General features: G+C 39.2%; 1 long non-coding RNA gene across 3 annotated transcripts in view; it reads left to right on the forward strand.

Annotated features, from left to right (window-relative positions):
* LOC112930647 (uncharacterized) overlaps positions 1-18,005 on the forward strand; it is a 229,539-nt gene that overhangs the window by 168,802 nt on the left and 42,732 nt on the right. For all 3 annotated transcript variants that reach the window (XR_011994926.1, XR_011994927.1, XR_011994925.1), the window contains 2 exons: positions 6,823-6,935; positions 13,016-13,157. This is a non-coding gene — a long non-coding RNA (uncharacterized lncRNA). The remainder of the gene's footprint in view (positions 1-6,822; positions 6,936-13,015; positions 13,158-18,005) is intronic.

Below are 18,005 nucleotides of genomic sequence, written 5' to 3' on the forward strand. Positions count from 1 at the left end.
ACTTCTGGGACAATGTTTTACTACTACATCCTAAAGCATCACTTAGGAAGAAATGTATTCCCAGTGCACAACATGCTCTGTGCCCTTTACTAAATGCGCCCTTTTCAAAATTCAAAGGATAGTTAGTCATGCATCTATTCTCCAAAGGTTTAGCCAGGCCCACTCCTGTCTTCTTCAGTAGCACAACCCTTCCTCCTTCTCCAAATTCTGTTTATATCTCCATTCGCTTTTCACCTATCAACAGGGTTTCTACCATTCTACCTTTTGCCCACAAGCACTGCCGTACGCCGCAGGGTGAGAGCAAAGGAGCTGAGAAGCTTCCCTTTCCAAGGTTCAGCAGCTGGCACAGTATTTGACACACCGCGGGTGTCCAGTATATCATTATGGAATGAACAGTTCTCCTTCAAAGATTCTTTGGGTCTGTGTCTCTCACAGTATCAGGTGGAATGAAGAGATAAATTCTTTAATTAACCTACTTATAGATTGCTCAGCGGTATTGCAGAGGGTTTTATTCATTCAAACAACGCCTAGGCTCCAGGCAACATCTGGGGCCAGTCTTATCTCCATACCTCTTTCAGACAGATAAAGAACTTGCATTTGGGCAAGTCAAAGACTTTGGCTTAGATCTGGCTTTATCACAGTAGGCTCGAGTGACTTTAGGGAAACGATCCAACCACACAGACTCTTATCTTGCCCATCTGGAAAGTGGGGATAAGAATGCCTTCCTCACAGATTTATAATGAGAAGGAAATGAGATAAGAAAGCATGGCGCAGTGGAGAATATTCAATAAATGGGCCCCGCTGGTATTGATTGATTCGCTGAAGAATCTCTTCAGGAAAATTAGGAGTTTTGAGCAGGTAAGTTAGCACAGATTCGTTTTAAAGGGAACCAAACATTTATTTTTATTTCGATTGCAAGAATGTTGCTCCTACCTCCCTCTGCAACTCATCAATTCTGTTTCGAGCCAGTCTCACTGCTGGAAAATTCAGGCTCACCTTACTCAGGCAGGGGCTAATTTCCTCTGTAGAAAATGACTTCTCATAATCCTCGGCAGAATAGCTTCTCGTAGCTTTGGAGGCCATTAGTTGACATAAAGCTCTGCAAAGTAAAATTTTCATTTCATTCGATGTGTTTGTTGTTTTCCTAGGCATAATGGAAATAGGTCTATGGTCACGAGTCCTGCATCCTGGGCCATTGCCCGTAGAGGAAAACTATCACTAATTAGCACCTTTGTGCTGGCCCGTGGAAGGGCTGCTGTGTTTTTTTGCTGCTTTCATCCCTTTGGCAAATGTCTCTGGAAGGCTAGTCGCAAATGCTAACGAAATCACAATTTCTGTTGGAAGATGCAGTCCCAGAACATTTGAAAGCTCAAGCACTCTCTTTGCTGTGTGATACATTGTCATGTATATTAATATGCTTTTGAAACCTGCTTTTTATGTAATTTAAAAATCTATATAAAGGGCATTTGTCCAAAAGTAAGGCATTGCCTATGACGTTGCTCACTTTTTCCATCAATCAGCAGGGACAACGCATCCTAATCGCCTCGCATGGGTAGAAATTATCGTTTGAGTTTTAGAGTGCCTTGGTGATAAGAACTACATAAATACACAGGTGTATAGATGCAAACTGTCAGGCTCTCAAGAGGGATGTAAGATGAATACCTAAAACAATCTGATCCAACTATTTCAAGTGGCACATCTCCCTCCTCAGAGCTGTGGTCTTGATTGGATGGAGCACCCACCCAAACCAGAAAACTGAGCACCAGAAACAAGACCTTGAACATTTCACATTTAGTATTAATTTCCCCAGTAAAGAAGTCAATATACTTTCTGATCCCTAGCAAAGACATGGAGGGTATCAGGCTTAGAGGTCACACACGCATCCCACGATTCTACTTGAGGCTGAGGAGAAGAGAAGAAAAAATACACCCTAGTTTATAAGTGACTGGAACATGGGCTGGATCCTCTCTGAGGAGTCAGTTGGTCTTGGTTCCTTCTGCCACATTTTAAATTCCAGCTTCCTGGTCTCTTTGAATTTTGTTGTTCTTGGTTCTCCTACACACACCCCTTCCCTCCCTTTATCTGGGAGTACACGCTGGTGTCTGGTGCTTCACTACAGTTTCAGGTCTTGACAGTGTTTCCCATCACAGTGTGAGAATTTTCTATTTTCCCAGGCTCTTGAGATCAGCTCTGTCTTTTGTGAGAAGGAGGCTTTTAAAAGACAGCTGAAGTGGATAAGAGCAGCGGCCGGCTCGTCAAGGAGGGGCCGTGCATGAGCTGCCAACCGCAGCATTAGCCCTGCTCCAGCTCAGCTTCAGAATGGCCTGTGCTGAGGGGTTTGGCTTAAGCCTATGGATATAAAAAGACTTTTCAATTTTACCTGTCCCCGGGATGGGCCAGAGTTACCATTCAGTGAGCAGAGGAGGCCCAGCCAAGAGGAGAACCAACAAAACTTATTTTAATTGAGCAGCAGAGTCCCACAGCACAGCGGTTCCAACGAGGTCAGACGAATGCAGCCCTTCCTTGCTTGGCCCTCTGATATTTCCTTGGTTTATTTGTATATTCAATAACACCATGAACAGCAACATGAACTCTTCTTAAGGCTTTGGTGCCGGGGGTAAAGTCCCAAGCATGAGCTTCTGCACATCAGTCAACAAGATTGTTGTCCAGGTTAAGTGAGGAGAATGTTGTCATGTGTGTCATGCCAGGGAAAACCATTATGCAAAATCAATATCTCCTTAAATACAAATGACTCTAATTAGGTTGGGACAATAAAGGGACTGATCTGTGCAGAAGTGAACTGGCTTATTGTGATGATTATTTATCCTTTCAAAATAATCTCAATAGGTGAGTCAAGACATTTGCCAAGTCCTTCTTTATATCCCACAGTTGGCTTCCTTTTACTTCTCTGTTTTTTGAGCTGTTGTTGAAGAATTAATATATAACAAGAAGATCATTAAGGGTGGCCTAGCAATGGGAAGCCAGCATTAATATGAGCTCAGACTGTCCCTTTAAGTCACTTGTGAGATAGCACAGAGGACGTGAGGACTAGGGGCTTTTATTGCGTGGCTCTGTGGGAAGCAATGCAATAGAAGGAACATTAGTATTATTTTTGGCTTAGGTTGCAGTAAGATTAATCTTCATTTCATTTGTGCTGAAGAGAGCAAGCAAACACAAAGGCCTCTATCAGAAGCATTACTTTCTATACGATAATGCTTTGGAATAAAATCTTCGTTTTGGTGGAGACACATTTCCGCATAGAGATTTTTGAGTTTCTGCCCTGAGTAAGAAGCTATACAATAATGTAATCAAAAAATGCAAAAAGAAACTCACAGGAGACCTTTACTACCATTCTTGCTTGTGAAGAAAAACTTAATCAACATGATATTAATGTTAAAGCCTGTATTTTGGCAGTGTTTGTCACCCTGTTCTCCAATGGAAACAACAACTGTGCTTGGAACCAGAGACTAAAACATGTAAACAGTTAAAGTTCTCCAAAATCTGAAAGGAAATAATGCATGACAGCTCCCTGGCATGATGGTTCACAGCTGTCGCAATGTGACGTTAGCCTTACCATAGCCGTGGAAGTGGAAGGGGCTCCAGCATGGCTATTAAGAATGCCAGGTATTTGATGTACGTCCTGAATAGCATAAGACTGAGCAAGAAAGGCCTAGGGCACCGGAAGAAGGCTAAATGGTGGAGGCACATATTTATACTTGAATGTGGATATGGTAGGCAGCTTTGGAAATGGCCCCTAATTATCTCTGCCTCCTGGTATCCTGCCCTTGTGTGATATCCTCCCCTTGCGTACAGTGACTCAATTCTAATGAATAGTGTATGGCAGAAAGGACGGGATGTTACTTCCAAGATTAGTTTACAAAGAGATGGGTACTTCTGTTTCACTTGTGCTCTCTCTGGTACTGCCTGCTTGTTTGCTCTGATGAAGCCAGCTGCCATCTTGGGAGCTAATCTGTCAAGAGGCTCAAGTGGCAAGGATCTGAAGGTGGCCTCCAGCCAACACCCAAAGGAACAGAAGCCCTCAGTCCAACAACCAGCAAGGAGGTGAATCCTGCCAACAACCCTATGACTGAGCTTGGAAGCACCTCTCTCCTCAGTAGAGCCTTGAGATGACTACAACTCAGGCTGACGTTTTGATTACTGCCTGTAGACATCCTGAGCCAGTAGACCCAGCTAAGCTGCACCTGGATTCCTGACTCACAGACACTGTGAGATAATACATGTTGTTCTAAGCCACTAAGTTTCAGGGTAATTTTTTACACAGCTCTCTATAATGAATAAATTGGAGAGTTGAAAGTTCTATCAAATCAGGCATCATTTCTGGAATGACTCAAGCTTTTCTATTCCTCTTTTCAAAGCACAACACACAATAGCAATCTTGTTTATGGCTGGGCCCTCCTTTTTTCTCTTTTTCTATCATTCTCAGGCACTCCACTAGGTTAGGGTCTGGTTCTGATCATTGTGGTCCTGTATCTGATCCCTTGGACCTTCTGGATCTTTTTGATGGCCGATAGAGCCAGTGATCACATGGATCAAGATGATAATGAAAAGTTACCACAGATGGGGAAGCATTTCATTCCCAAAGTTCTCAAGAAATTGATTGTAGTTTCCAGTAGTAAGAGCATTAGACCAAATCCGGGGAGTTCAGCTTAACAACTGAAAACCTCCTGCATTATCTCCTTGATAGCTGTGTATCTTGTGCCCACCAAATGGAAAGCACCACACCAGGACTCTGAGGAATACCAAAGTAAATAAAATATTCCTTGCTTTCAATGAATACCTAGTTTAATCAGGGTGATAGATATATCCGTAAACAATTCTAATATAAAAATGGAGTAAACATCTGTGTGAAGCAATCTCTGGCTACTTCTAATTAAATGACCAAGAATAATTTGGGGAAATTATTTGCTATGAGACTGTAATAACTTTGAGACAACCAGAACAGTGCTTTTTATCAATGAGGTTTAATTTTTCTGGGGGAAGCTGAATGGGAGGGCACTCAAACTTAAGGTATTAGCATACCTCCGGCATCAGGTGGCTTGAGCCATGCTGTCATGCAATGATCATTGTGTAACCTCCAGAAAACCTGATTAAATGCCAAAGCTGAGGATGACTTCTCAGTATAAATTGGGATTAAGCTCAATAAATATTAGAGAAGGGAAGATTCATAAACTTTAAAAGACATTATCCCAATATATAGTGAGTATAGCTTGAGATGGGAAATAGAATGGCAGTTAAATATTGCCTAGGATATAGTATGATCTTGGAGCTAACTTAATTAATGTCCTGTTTCTCCCACTTTTAGCAACTTGTGAGAGCCACAAGTAAAATGTCATTGGTTTTAGTTCTGGAGCACAAAGAAACTGAGTTAAATGTCATGGAGCCCAACTTCCCTGATATTACCTTGTTTTCCTTCTCCAAGGAGGCAGTCAGGCACCTCATGGAAAATGGACTTTGGCTATAAAGTCTCACAGGTTAATAGGATAAAAAGATGGGAAATAGAAGAACATGGATTAAATTTCTGTTCCTTTCCACAGTTATGTGCCCACTCCTTTAATCCTCCCTAGGATAGAAAATACTGATCATATTGGAAGGATCACAAGATGCTAATTAGATCCCATTTGCTAGATGGTAGGTTTGCTTTTGTGTTGTCACACATATACCTTGGGCCTTTCCCCTCTTTCTCATTTCTCTATGAGACTGGGGGTTAGGTTGAGGAGGATTTCAAGCCAAGACTGGCCACAAGGGATCCCCACTGTCTTGCCAGTATTCTTTCTCCTCAAATGCCACTTGGAAGTTCTCTTGAGATTTAACTGAGAGAGGCCCTCCTTAAGCCCAGGGACTAATCTATAAACTGCAACCAAGTATTACTATAGTTCTGAATCGGGGCATAATGCTTTGTCTCAATTAATTATTGATACCTTCTTTTTTATTTGGCTGTTGGTTCCTATGTATGTATTTATGTGTATTCTTTCAGAATTTCAAATCTGCTATCATGAAGACGTGCAGGGCTATGGAATTTAGAGAACAAGGAAATTAATTTTGGTAAGAAAATTTAGGAAGACTTCATGGAGATATAAGGTGATTCTTGAAGAACTGGTAAGATTCAGTTAAGTAGATACGAAAGGTCAGGGCATTCCAACCTGTTTCAACTTTAGCAGGATAGCCCTGGTGGCCATATGGAGAATATATTAAAGTTGGAAGCAACTAGAGCTATTAGGAGGCAGTTGTCATAGTTCTGAGATGAACCTTTCAAGAGACAAAGAATAATGCTAAACAGAGAGTGTGTGATGTCATCAGAAGTGGCATGAGATGAGTCATTTTTTGATCGAAGAGACATCTTTGAAACATCTCCAACTTGTGATTTTATTTTTTATTTTTTTAAACTTGTGATTTTAAGATATATCTTAGGAGGAACACCTGGGTTGCTCAGTGGTCGAACATCTGCCTTCGGTTCATCATGCCCCAGGTCATGATCCTGGGGTCCTGGGATAGAGTCCCACATCAGGCTTCCCACAGGGAACCTGCTTCTCCCTCTGCCTCTGTCTCTGCCTCTCTCTGTGTGTCTCTCATGAGTAAATAAATAAAAGCTTAAAAAAATAGATCTTAGGCTAGAAGAACATGAACTGTGTTTAAAGCATTGTATTAGACAAGTGTGATAAAAAGAAAACAATGCTTGGAAACCTTCTCTGAGGAGACTTATATATATAGCCTATTCATACAGAAAATACCAAGATGTTCAAAATGAATGAAAAGCACTTCTGAAATCATTTACCTTACAAGAGATGTTTCTTCCATTGCCAGTTTTGAATTGAGAAGAACAGCACTGAATGGAGATGGTGAAGCAGGAGAAGCTGAGGATGAATGTATTGGTATACTCAAATATGTTCAAGGACATGGAAGAGTACATTGAATTGGTGAGGATTATTTGTTTTTATTCCTGTGCATTGTACTCGCCTATGAAGATTCAAAGCTTAAAAATAAAGAGTTCCTACCCATAAGAATGTTACATCTAGTGTGTGTCATCTGGGAGAAATAAGTTCAAAACAACTTTAAGGAGATGAAATGCATCAGTTCGTGGAAAGAAATGTATCGTTCCTGCTAGAAAAATAAGATCGTTAAGTGGAAAGAATACAGAAGTGACCGGTATATTCCCTTGGTTGTAGATGATGTTTGGAAAGAGTTGAGGCTAGATGTTAGTAGAGTTAATGGCCACACTGAAGATGTTGGTAGAAGTCTTGGTGATAGGTAGGTCATTACATATAGAGTAGCAAGTGGCTACTTTCTACTGAAATCTGAAGGATGCTAAGAAGGTTTCCCTCTTGAACTAAAAACATCCTCTTTGAAATGGGCCATTACTTTTCATAGGCAATAAACTCTCTTAAAGCATGACTACCTTAGAAAAGCTAACATATTAAACTGGCCTTCAATCATTCATACTTATACTGGCACTTGAGACACTATAATGCTCTTTTTTTCCTGAGAATTTCTCCAAGGTCAAGAGTTTTCAGAAACCAGGGGAGGACTGAGAAAAAAAATTTAGAAGTTGTAGGTATTTCCCAAGAGAGATATCCTGATTTGGGTACCTCAGGAGGACCTATTCCATAGAGAGCAGATTGATGAGACTGGGCGGAGGTGGATTAGAAAGTTAAAGAAAAATGGAAGTGAGAGATAAACCCAAGTTTGCAGAAAAATCTCTTGGAGGAACACAGAAGAAGCACTAGCCTCTCCTCTTGGAATCAATCCTGAAAGAAAAGTCAACACAGTTCTTGGTAATTGACCTCTGCTACCTGGTTATCAGTGATTGCCAACTAATGGGTTGTCATCTCTGAATAGAGCAGGCCATGAGAGCTGTGGGTAGTACCAGGCCTAGCTGGAAGGTCAGGAAATGGAAAAGCAATATGAACAGAAGATCACATCTGGGGTTTCTGTTAGTATAGTAGAGTGGTCAGCAAAGTTTTTCTTTAAAGGTCCAAATATTAAATATTTTAAGTTTTGTGGACTATATGGTCTATGTTGCAAATAAGAAACTCTTTTTATTGTATTGTGAAAGCAGCCGCAGACAACACAAAAATGAACGAGGTTGTTTTTATTCTAATAAGACTCAGTTTACAAAAATAGTCTATAAACCAGATTTGGCCTATAAGCCATAGTTTGCCAACCCGTGGCATAAACAAAGTGTCCTATTGCTATGTATGTATGTATAAATAAATAAAATTTAAAGACAGACAGACAAAAAGAAATAAAGAAAGAAAGAAAGAAAGAAAGAAGAAAGAAAGAAAGAAAGAAAGAAAGAAAGAAAGAAAGAAAGAAAGAAAAAAAAAAGAAAAGGAAGGAAGGAAGGAAGGAAGGAAGGAAGAAAGAAAGAAAGAAGAAAAGAAAGAAAGAAAGAAAGAAGAAAGAAAGAAAGAAAGAAAGAAAGAAAGAAAGAAAGAAAGAAATAAGGCCAGGTTCAGCACATCCCAGATAACCAGTAGTTTTAGGTAAGGTGAAGAGTCTGGAATCATGACGTAGGCATCAGAATTAGGCAGGATGGCCCAGACAGCCTCTGTGTCTGACCTCTGGTAGTACTTCTTGTTCAGAGTTCAGAAAGGCTAAGAGAAAATGAGGGAGGTTGGAGACCAAGGGAAATCTCAAGATAAACACTTAAGGAGCGGGTAAGGAGGAGAAAGGACTAATTTGGGTCAAAGGGAAAACAACATATAACCAAGTGCTCTCTATGGCACTAACATTAAGTACCCTTCTCTATGGACAGATAGGGGCTGGCAGATATGACATTGGCTGGAGAATGCTTCACAAGCAAAATGGCACCACACTAAAGCATCCTGCCCATTCTAACAAATAGTGATTTCTCATGTCTCTATGTCTCTGAGCCCAGGAGTTCAACCCCCTCACCAGAAGTGCATTTATTGATATTCCACATGGTTAATTTGTTTCTAAATTTCTTCATAGAATTCAAAAGAGCAGTTTGATTTGGGACATTCCATTTGTACTCAGAGAATGAGACTGTAATTCATCTTTTATGCCTTTCTGCCTCGCTTGCCAAATAAAACTCAAATTGTAGTTCTTTGTTCAGAACCAAATGCCATCTTTAAATTGTTTATTCTTATTGTTTAAAATAATTTTTATTCTAGATGGCTTTTCTATCTCAAGTAAACAATACACATTTAAGAAATTAAAAATCAGATTATTTTTTCAATTGCAATAATTTGTCTAAGAACATTGTTTTGTCACAAATTGGAGTGTCTCAACACTTTCTATGGTATTTTTTTCAGAGAATTCTAGTTGCAGTGTTAGATAATTGCCCAAAATCAGAGTCTTAATTCTAATTCTGCCACTTATTAACCTGTGTGATCTTGAGGAAATTGTCTAATTTAATTTTGTTTTATTTCATTTTGTGGTTTCTCTTTTTTATCCTTAGAGGAAAAGAGAGATATTATTTCTTACTCTGGCTCTCTAGTAAGATTTTGTTACAATCTGAGGAGTTAATATATACAAAAGTTTACTATAAATTGTAGAACTCTATAAGAATGGTAGATATCACTATTGATGAAGAGGGGGGTTTTGTTTTTATTTAATACCAAAAACTGTGCAATGGAAAGGGATATAAAATCAATAAGATTAATCTATTCTGTCCAAAAGCTAACTACATAAAATAGATAATTATGAGAGCTAACACTTTTACAGTATTCACCATGTTCTAAAAAAAAATCTATATATGTTTCATTTAATCTTTATAATATGAAAAAGTATAATCATTATTCCCATTTTAAGATGAGAATTATAACACAAAAAGAGATTAAGTAATTTTCTCAAGCTCACATAACTAGTAAGTGTCTAAGCCAGGATTCCAATCCAGGGTGTCTGATTCTATCATCCATGAGCTTCACTATTATGCTATACTGAATATTAGGACTGCAAATACTTAACTGAAAGTGATTAGAAAGTCATTACTGATTTAGAAGGCAAATAATTCAGAGAAATAAAAGTGGGGATGGCTAGAAGGAATAAATATCTCCCTAGGTGTATACTTTGGAATGCAAGTCACTTGGATGCTCAATGAACAAAGAATTATGTAGTCAGAAGTGTGGAAGACATCTCGACCCTCATTAGAGTCTTAATACATGTTAGCTGGTAAAGTCCTGCTTAGAGGTCCTACAAAAAAAAAATCTATCTTTTGTTTGGTTCAGTGTTTCCCAAAAATATGTGTCCTCAGGATCCTTTTTCACCAACCTAGTTAATTGAGTTATGCTGAATACAGTGTCTCCGTGAAACACTGGTGTAGAACTTCCTTCAAAAAAAATCTGGCAGAGGATAGAAGGATACTGATACAAAAGAGCTAAATGTAAATGAGAACGATTTCTAACAAGGGGCAAAGTAAGGAATTGTTAAAGAGCCTGTGGGCACAGCTGGTCTTACAAACTATCCATTGCTCATTGTGACATAGTTATGAGATCATCTGTAGCTACACTCAGCAGTTGTAGAGTAGGAGCAGAAAAAGTAGAAGTTTGGGTTGACCCCAGATTGAGAACTGGCAAGGCAGATGAAATAGACCATAAGAAGGGAGGAAATGAATTTACTATTTGTATTTTCAAAGGACAAGACAAAAATGTTGTTAGGTTTCCTTCACGTTGTGCAATGTAACAAGCTTACAGTATTCAGAAACGTTACCAGAGACATAACTTGACAAAGAAGACGGAGAAGCATGCTCATGAATTTTGAGGGAAAGATGGCTCTCTCCCTTAGTTAATTGGTGTCTCTTATGCATTCTCATTAGAGTTACAACTAAGACATTGGAAGCACTGGCGCTTAGACACCTCTGCCACTACACCTACTACTTGCAGAAACTGTACTATTATATTAAAATTCATTGAATCCTCTTGGACTTTAAGTGGATGTTTCATCCCTGTGAAACTTCATAACATCATGCATTGGCCATTTGGAAAATGTTGGTTCATGAAGATATACAGATATTTATAGTTTTTAGTGTTTATAATGTTTCATTATACAGTATAAAAATCACATTTATTAATATCACTTTCATCTTGTCAAAAAAGTCTTTAAGTTTGGGAAAGCCATAAGTTCATAATAGTCAATACGAATTTTCAAAATTACAAATTTTGCCTGAAAGCTCAAAATTTTATCATCAACAACAAATACTATCAGTATTTTCCTTGAAATGGCAGGTTCCTTTAGGGTGACCAACCATTGTACTTTGCTCAAGGTTGAGGGGCTCCTGGGAAAGTGCTAGGCTTCCAGCACTAAAACCAGGGAAGTCCCTGGCAAACCTGGATAGGTCACCCTATGTTTATTCTTTGTTGTTTTTGTTAGGAACCCATGCTGAGATCAAGACTTGAGCTGAGATCAAGAGTTGGATGCTTAACTTAGCCACCCAGGCACCCCTGGGTTCATTTATTTTTGAGAAAATATCCATCGACTACTCAAATCAAAGTAAAAAAGTAATTGCCATTCTTTCCAGCAAAAAAGTGGTATTCCAAAACAAAAGTGACTAGTTCAAGTAGCAAATCAAATGATCACACAAGTGCTTTTCCCTTAGATAGTTGTCACCCTTCAGTATGCAGTAGATGTGCTTTGTGGGTATTTCCCATTTTATCATTTAGAATATTTAAAAGACATGTACTCAAGGGTCAATGTTTAATAAAGATATTTGTACAGCTCATTAAAGGCATTCTTAAATAAAACTGGCATTTTTGTGATGTAAGCATGTAGCTATGAAGAATATCCTAAATACCAGTAGTTTGGTGTACTGCTCTGATCCATGCTTAGGAGGAAGCAGTTTGTCCCACCATGGCTTTTCCACTATGTGGGTAAATGTCAAAATAAGGGAAAGGGGCAAATAATGTCTTACTCTATTATGAATATAGTTTTGATCTCATGGATTGTCTGTCCCCAAGGGTCAATGAGCCATACGTTAGGAAGCCCTGTCCTGGGCATAAGCTATGCCAAAGGATCTAAAAAGTGGTTCGTGCATCTGCCTCCACGTAAACCCAGAATTACTGTCCTGTTTTCTTCCCCTTCAAGGATCTTCCCATGATTTGGGACTATTTTCCTTTTAAATTCTTAAAGCATACAAAAAAAATTCTTTAAGCATACAAAATTTGAATATGCCTTCTTTCCTTCTTTTTGATAATGGACTGATGACCATGTGCTCAAACTTCTGAATAAAGTTATTTTTAGTGATTTAAAAGCCTTCTATCTTCATCTTTCTGAGAGAATCTTCCTTCTATGATTCCAGCATAGTTTTCTGGCCCATCCATCTAAAGAAGAGTGAACATAAAACAGAAATTTAATCTCCATTGGGTCATCATCCTGCTACACATTTAATAAATTTTAATTTCTTAGTAGTTCTAATCAAGGCAGAAAACTAGCTTTGAAAAGACTATTTTCAAATTAGTGAAAGTGCTGGTTTTTATTATTTCACTACAGACATTAATATATTTTATTTTGGGCTGTAACATATACTTAAGACTTAAGACTGATATTGCCACTAAGAAACCTCAGTTGGAATTATAAAAATAATGACATCTTGTAACCTTGAGGCTTCTGCATAGAAACAAGGCTTTGTAATAAAAAGTAGAATCTGAGCCACTTTTGCTCAAGTCTTAGAGCTGTTCAGGGTTCTCATTATCTATCAGAACATCTGCCATAGGATGATGAAGAATGAAATAAATGTAGTTTAGTGGTGACATTTTGCTACATTTAGGGTTTGAGATAGCTTTTTTTTGGTTAAAAAAAAAAAAAAAAAAAAGGATAGATAAAAAGAAGTCCAAGACAAGATTGACAGGTACATGTATTCCCTGGAGAGGTACATCGCTATTCTTTGGAGTGAGAAACATAAACCAGAATTAATTTGTCTACATAGTTCTACTTTCATTTTGTGTGGCATTTTATAGTTTATTAAACATTTAACATGCACTTTCTTACTTCTCTTCACAGCATTCCTAAAGTAGTTATTTTTTCCTCTCTTTTTGACCAGGGGAAGCCAAGGCTGAATGATCTGCCCACGGTCATACCACAATAGGAATCCTACCCATGTCTGTGGATCTAGAATGTAGCGTCCATCCAGTGGGCCACAGGGGCTTTACGGAAACCTTGATGGTGGAGAGGAAAAGGTGGAGGTGAGTGGAAAAATTAAATATGGCAAATTGAACTCACTCTTTCATCTGGTCTAGCCCTCTGCACGAGGCTGTTGGTAATGCAGCGCCATTCCCCTTCTGAGCCTCTCCTCCCGGGGAATACACTTAACAGAATCCCTTGCCAGAGTCTTTCCAGGTTGGGTGGAAGGGAGAAGACAGACAAATGTGCGTTTTATAAGACCTTTAGCAAGAATGTGCAGAGATGGAACCTCCATGGGCCTGAGGTCTCCATGGACACTGGTTTGCAATGTCGCCCTTAATGCAGCATCGTAAAATCAGCAATTACTGCAGATGGTTTCCTGTGCTTATTGCTACTTCCTGCCTCTGAAAGCTAATGATGAACCTGAGAACAAGCAGAGGCTTTACTTGATCTTTGAAATGCTAGCCTTTACCACAGTCTTCTAAACATAGATATTTCCTAAATTAAATTCCTTTCTGCTTGAAATGCCTGAGTGGCTTATTATTTTCTGAAAAGTACCAGCCAGTAAATTCCTGAATCCCACAAAAATGGCAGTAAGATAAGAAAAGAAATATCAACCTTTAGGAACAGTGAGAATGTGCGTTAAAATAGCAGCAGAGATATCAACATTTTTTTTTTTGGAAGACAAAGGAAATGATAACTGACAAAGCAGAGAGGAGAAAACTGAAATCGAGTACACATCATGGTGAAATGCTGATAAGAAGTAAGTTGATTCATACTGTCCCACAGGTTCCTGGAAAGTTTCAGGAATACAAGTCACAGGGTAATTTTGAAGTTGGTAGTGCAAGATGAGTTAGAAATAGGTAGATTGATTGAAAGTGTGTTCAATATAGGTCAAGGGCTGGAAAACTTTTTCTCTAAGGGGCTGGAGGTAAATATTTTAGGTTTTGGGCATCATGTATCTGTCACAACTGTTGTACTTAGAATGCAAAAGCAGCCATAGATAATACTTAAATAATGGACATGAGTGTCCCAACAGAACTTTATTTACAAAGAACAGGGAGCAGGTCAGATTTGACCTGGTGGGCCTCAGTTTGATGACCCTTGTTTGGATCATTAGAACCTTTCATTAGCTTGCGTATTTCTTCCCATTCAAGATAGGACAAGACTCTCTGGGAAGATTGGAACAAAGAGCTTTCATAGTTGAGGGTGTGATGTAGCTGGGGTGCGGACATGAAGTGAAGAACCATACAGAAAATAGAAGGATGGCACACAAGCCTGCAAACTCTTTGGGAAGGAGGAGTATAAGGTAACAGATTAGGATATAAACTTTGATGTTAGATAGAAACCATGTTCCCTGCATAGTATCTATAGGATGTCGGGCAAATTATCTAACTTGTCATCATCCTGGTTTCCTTCTTTATAGAATGAAAGTCCACCCCTTTTTTTCATGAGCCTCACATTTTATTGAGGATAAAATGTGATAATAATAAATAATCTCTTACTCAGTTAAGGGTGGCCATTGTTGTTAGAGGTCAAGTGATTACCAAGACCACTTACTTTGCTTAATGAAGATAGGGCCCCAATTTAAGTGTACTGGCCCTTCAGACCTAGAGCCTTCTACTTTATCAGAACTCTTGTGGTTAAAACACCATCCCTGGTTTTGCTGGGTAAGAAAGAATTTCTCTGGTGTTGCTTGAAATTGAATGCACACTTTTCTACATGACCTTCCTTAACTGTATACTTTTGCTAAGAGAAAGGGGCCTTCTTTGGGCATGAGCTGTTTCTTTCCTCCGCTAATCACTGAAGTAGGGCTGTCCCCTAAAGACAGCCTGTGATCCTATGTCTTGGGATCCTTTTAATTAAAGCTCTGAAGGCTAATAACCAGCCTGCCAGGTGTGTTGGGTGGGATGTAGGGTATGAGGAAGTCCATATGAAGTAAGATACTAGAGACTACACAGATTATTGAATATCAGGCATCCAAGATCACCATTCATAATTGCTCAAAATCATTTCTTGGACCTGGCACGGGTGTCTCAGGTACACACCCACCAAGACCCCACATCTATCTGAGGCAGCAATGGTGCACTTCCTTTTTCAAAAGGTAGATGCCTTCTAAGTCCACATAACCCAAGAAACTTGAACTTCTGCAGGTCAGCAGCAAACAAAGATAATTTGTTTCTGGATAAAACCCTGAATATGTCATCTTGTTGAGAGTATTGCACATTCCCTGGAATGTAGGACACAGCTTATCACAGCTCTGTGCAGTTTTCAAGAGTGGATTTGATATGCTGATATGATGAAGAGTAGCTCGGGTCACTATTCCACGTTTGATTACAAAAGAGTCCCCTTGATGCCTCCCCTCTGGGTAAATGAGTGCTTTGAAAACTGTGGAAGCATTTTAAATGATTTTTATCTTCTCTCACATTCTTCCCCTTCTTCCCCTTTTCTCAGTACTATCATTTTATAAAAATAAATTCATCTTTTATATTATAATAAAGTATCTAGATCTATGGTTCTTAACTTCCTTGGGGAGGCAAGGCTCACAGATTCCTTAGGCCCTCTACACACACACACACACACACACACACACACACACACACACATATTTTGGATTTAATGTTAAAGAATCCATGTTCTAAGAACCATAAGTTTGGGTAAAGGGATGGAAATAGACTAAGGGATGATATGTTTAGGGAGATATAAAAAGGATTCCTGGGAAGATGACCAAATCCTGGTAGGTACTTTCATGACTCAGCTTCTTGAAGAGTCGTTGAAACTTCTAGATTTAGATCCTAGAAGAGGGGAAAGAAAAGAAGAAGGAGGGAGAGGGGAGAGATGAGGTGTAAGGAAGGCAGGTAGGCAGAGGCAACCAGAAAAGTTCAATAAATATTATTTATCAATGGCATCCTCTACACCAGGCATGGCATTAGGAACAGGCCACACAGACCTACATAAATGTTGTTTTTGTCCAGCACGGATTCACAGAATAGAAAGGGAGCAAACACATAATCATTTAGCTCTGAAGAAGGGTGCACACAGTGTTCAGGGAGGACAGTGGGGGACATTCGGGAAAGGCTTCAAAGCAGAACAGATATTTGAGTTGGGCCTGCAGTATAACAATAATTTCAGCAGGCCACAAGGGTTTACATTTTTAGACCTCCTGAATGCCTGTGGATTTGTGCTGGCAGTGTGACTAATGTCATTGTTTATAACTCCTATTTCAATTGGAATCACTCAACAAATACATGTGAGGCATCTGCTCTGAGGCAGGGACTGAGGAAGACAAGGAAGCAGCCACATATATGGTCTGCATCCTGCAGGCACTTAAAATGTGGGGGACAATACATGTCATTGATGTTGGCGAGCACAAGCCAGAGAGGGAGGCCAGAATGGGCAGATAAAAGCCTCCAACAGAAGGCCTCTTCTGGGTTCACGGCATCAGGGCAGGAACTGGCAGCTGAACCCAGATGAGGATACACCTGGTTCCATGTCTGAACACCCGGGTTTTTCCTAGCAGTGAGAGCCTCCATTAACTTAGGTGCAGAGGATTTACTTCTATGCCCCTTCTTCCCCTTTTCTCAGTACTATCATTTTATAAATAACCATGGTTGTTTTTTGTTCTAGTTTTTATTTAATCCCTGGAAAAGGTCAGTATGCTCATGTGGGTTAAGAGATCCTTGGAGCCCAGCCTTGGTTAGGTTAGCAGAGGAAATAGTAAATATTTTTAAAATGCAACTATGGTGGTTTTATATTTTTGAAAAATCTAATTTTGGTGTGTAGGGGAAGGAAGAAACCTCTTCCATCTTCCCTTCTAAGTTCTTAGCTGGGGCTCTGTAACAAAAGACAGATTAACAAGAGAATAACATACAAATTTATTTAACATTGATTTTATGTGCATGAGCCTTCATAAGAAATGAAGACCTTAAGAAGTGGTTAAACCTGAGTGTTCTTATGTGAGTTTTGATGAAGGATGCAGAGTCATGGGAAGATGTGACAGGGCAAAAGGTATGAGCTGAGAGGGGAGTAAACTGAGGAAACTTAGCAAGGCCTATTTGTTTGGATTTATCTTGGCGTTCTTCTGTCAATATTCCAAGATGCCATATTTTGGGATGGTGTCCTGAACTCCATTTTATTACACTTCACATAGAGTTCCTGTTCTTCTCAGTCCTTGGCTCAACTTCCTTAAAAGAGAGGGAAGTGAATCTTTGTGTCATTAGGAGGGCCGCTAAGGAAGATGAAATAAGAGTTCTTATCCTCCTCAGGAACTCTTTGAGCTCCTTCTAGGACTGTATTCACTGGTTTGTCATTCTAAAAATATTTATTGAGAGCCTATACTATACTCACCACAGCCCCAGGAAAGAGCAGAGCGGAGCAGTCAGGAAAAGCCTTACAGAGAGTGACACCTGGGAGCGAGTGGCAAAGATCCTGAAGAATAGACTTCCATGAATACACAAAGCCCTGTTTCACCCAAGAGAAGCATTTCTTTGGAATGTCCTTTTTTTTTTCTTTTTGATGCTAAAATATATATATCATAAAATTTACCATTTTAACCAATTTGAAATGTACAATTCAATGGCATTAATTACATTCACAATTTGTGCAACCATCACCACTATTTCTAAAATATTTTTATTATCCCAAACAGAAACTCTGTAACCACTAGACTATTAAGGATAACCTCTCATTCCTCCTCCCCCCTGAACTCTGGGTAACATCTAATCCATTTTCTGTCTCTGTGAATTTGCCTACCCTAGATATTTCGTATAAGTGAATTGTACAGTATTTCTCCTTTTATGTCTGACTTATTCACTTAGTGTGTGTTCCAGGTTCATGTATGTTGCATCATGTGTCAGAATTTCCTTGCTTTTTATGGCTGAATAATATGCCATTGTAGCCATATACCATGT

The sequence above is a fragment of the Vulpes vulpes genome, chromosome 10 (assembly GCF_048418805.1).
Source record: "Vulpes vulpes isolate BD-2025 chromosome 10, VulVul3, whole genome shotgun sequence".
Taxonomy (NCBI): domain Eukaryota; kingdom Metazoa; phylum Chordata; class Mammalia; order Carnivora; family Canidae; genus Vulpes; species Vulpes vulpes.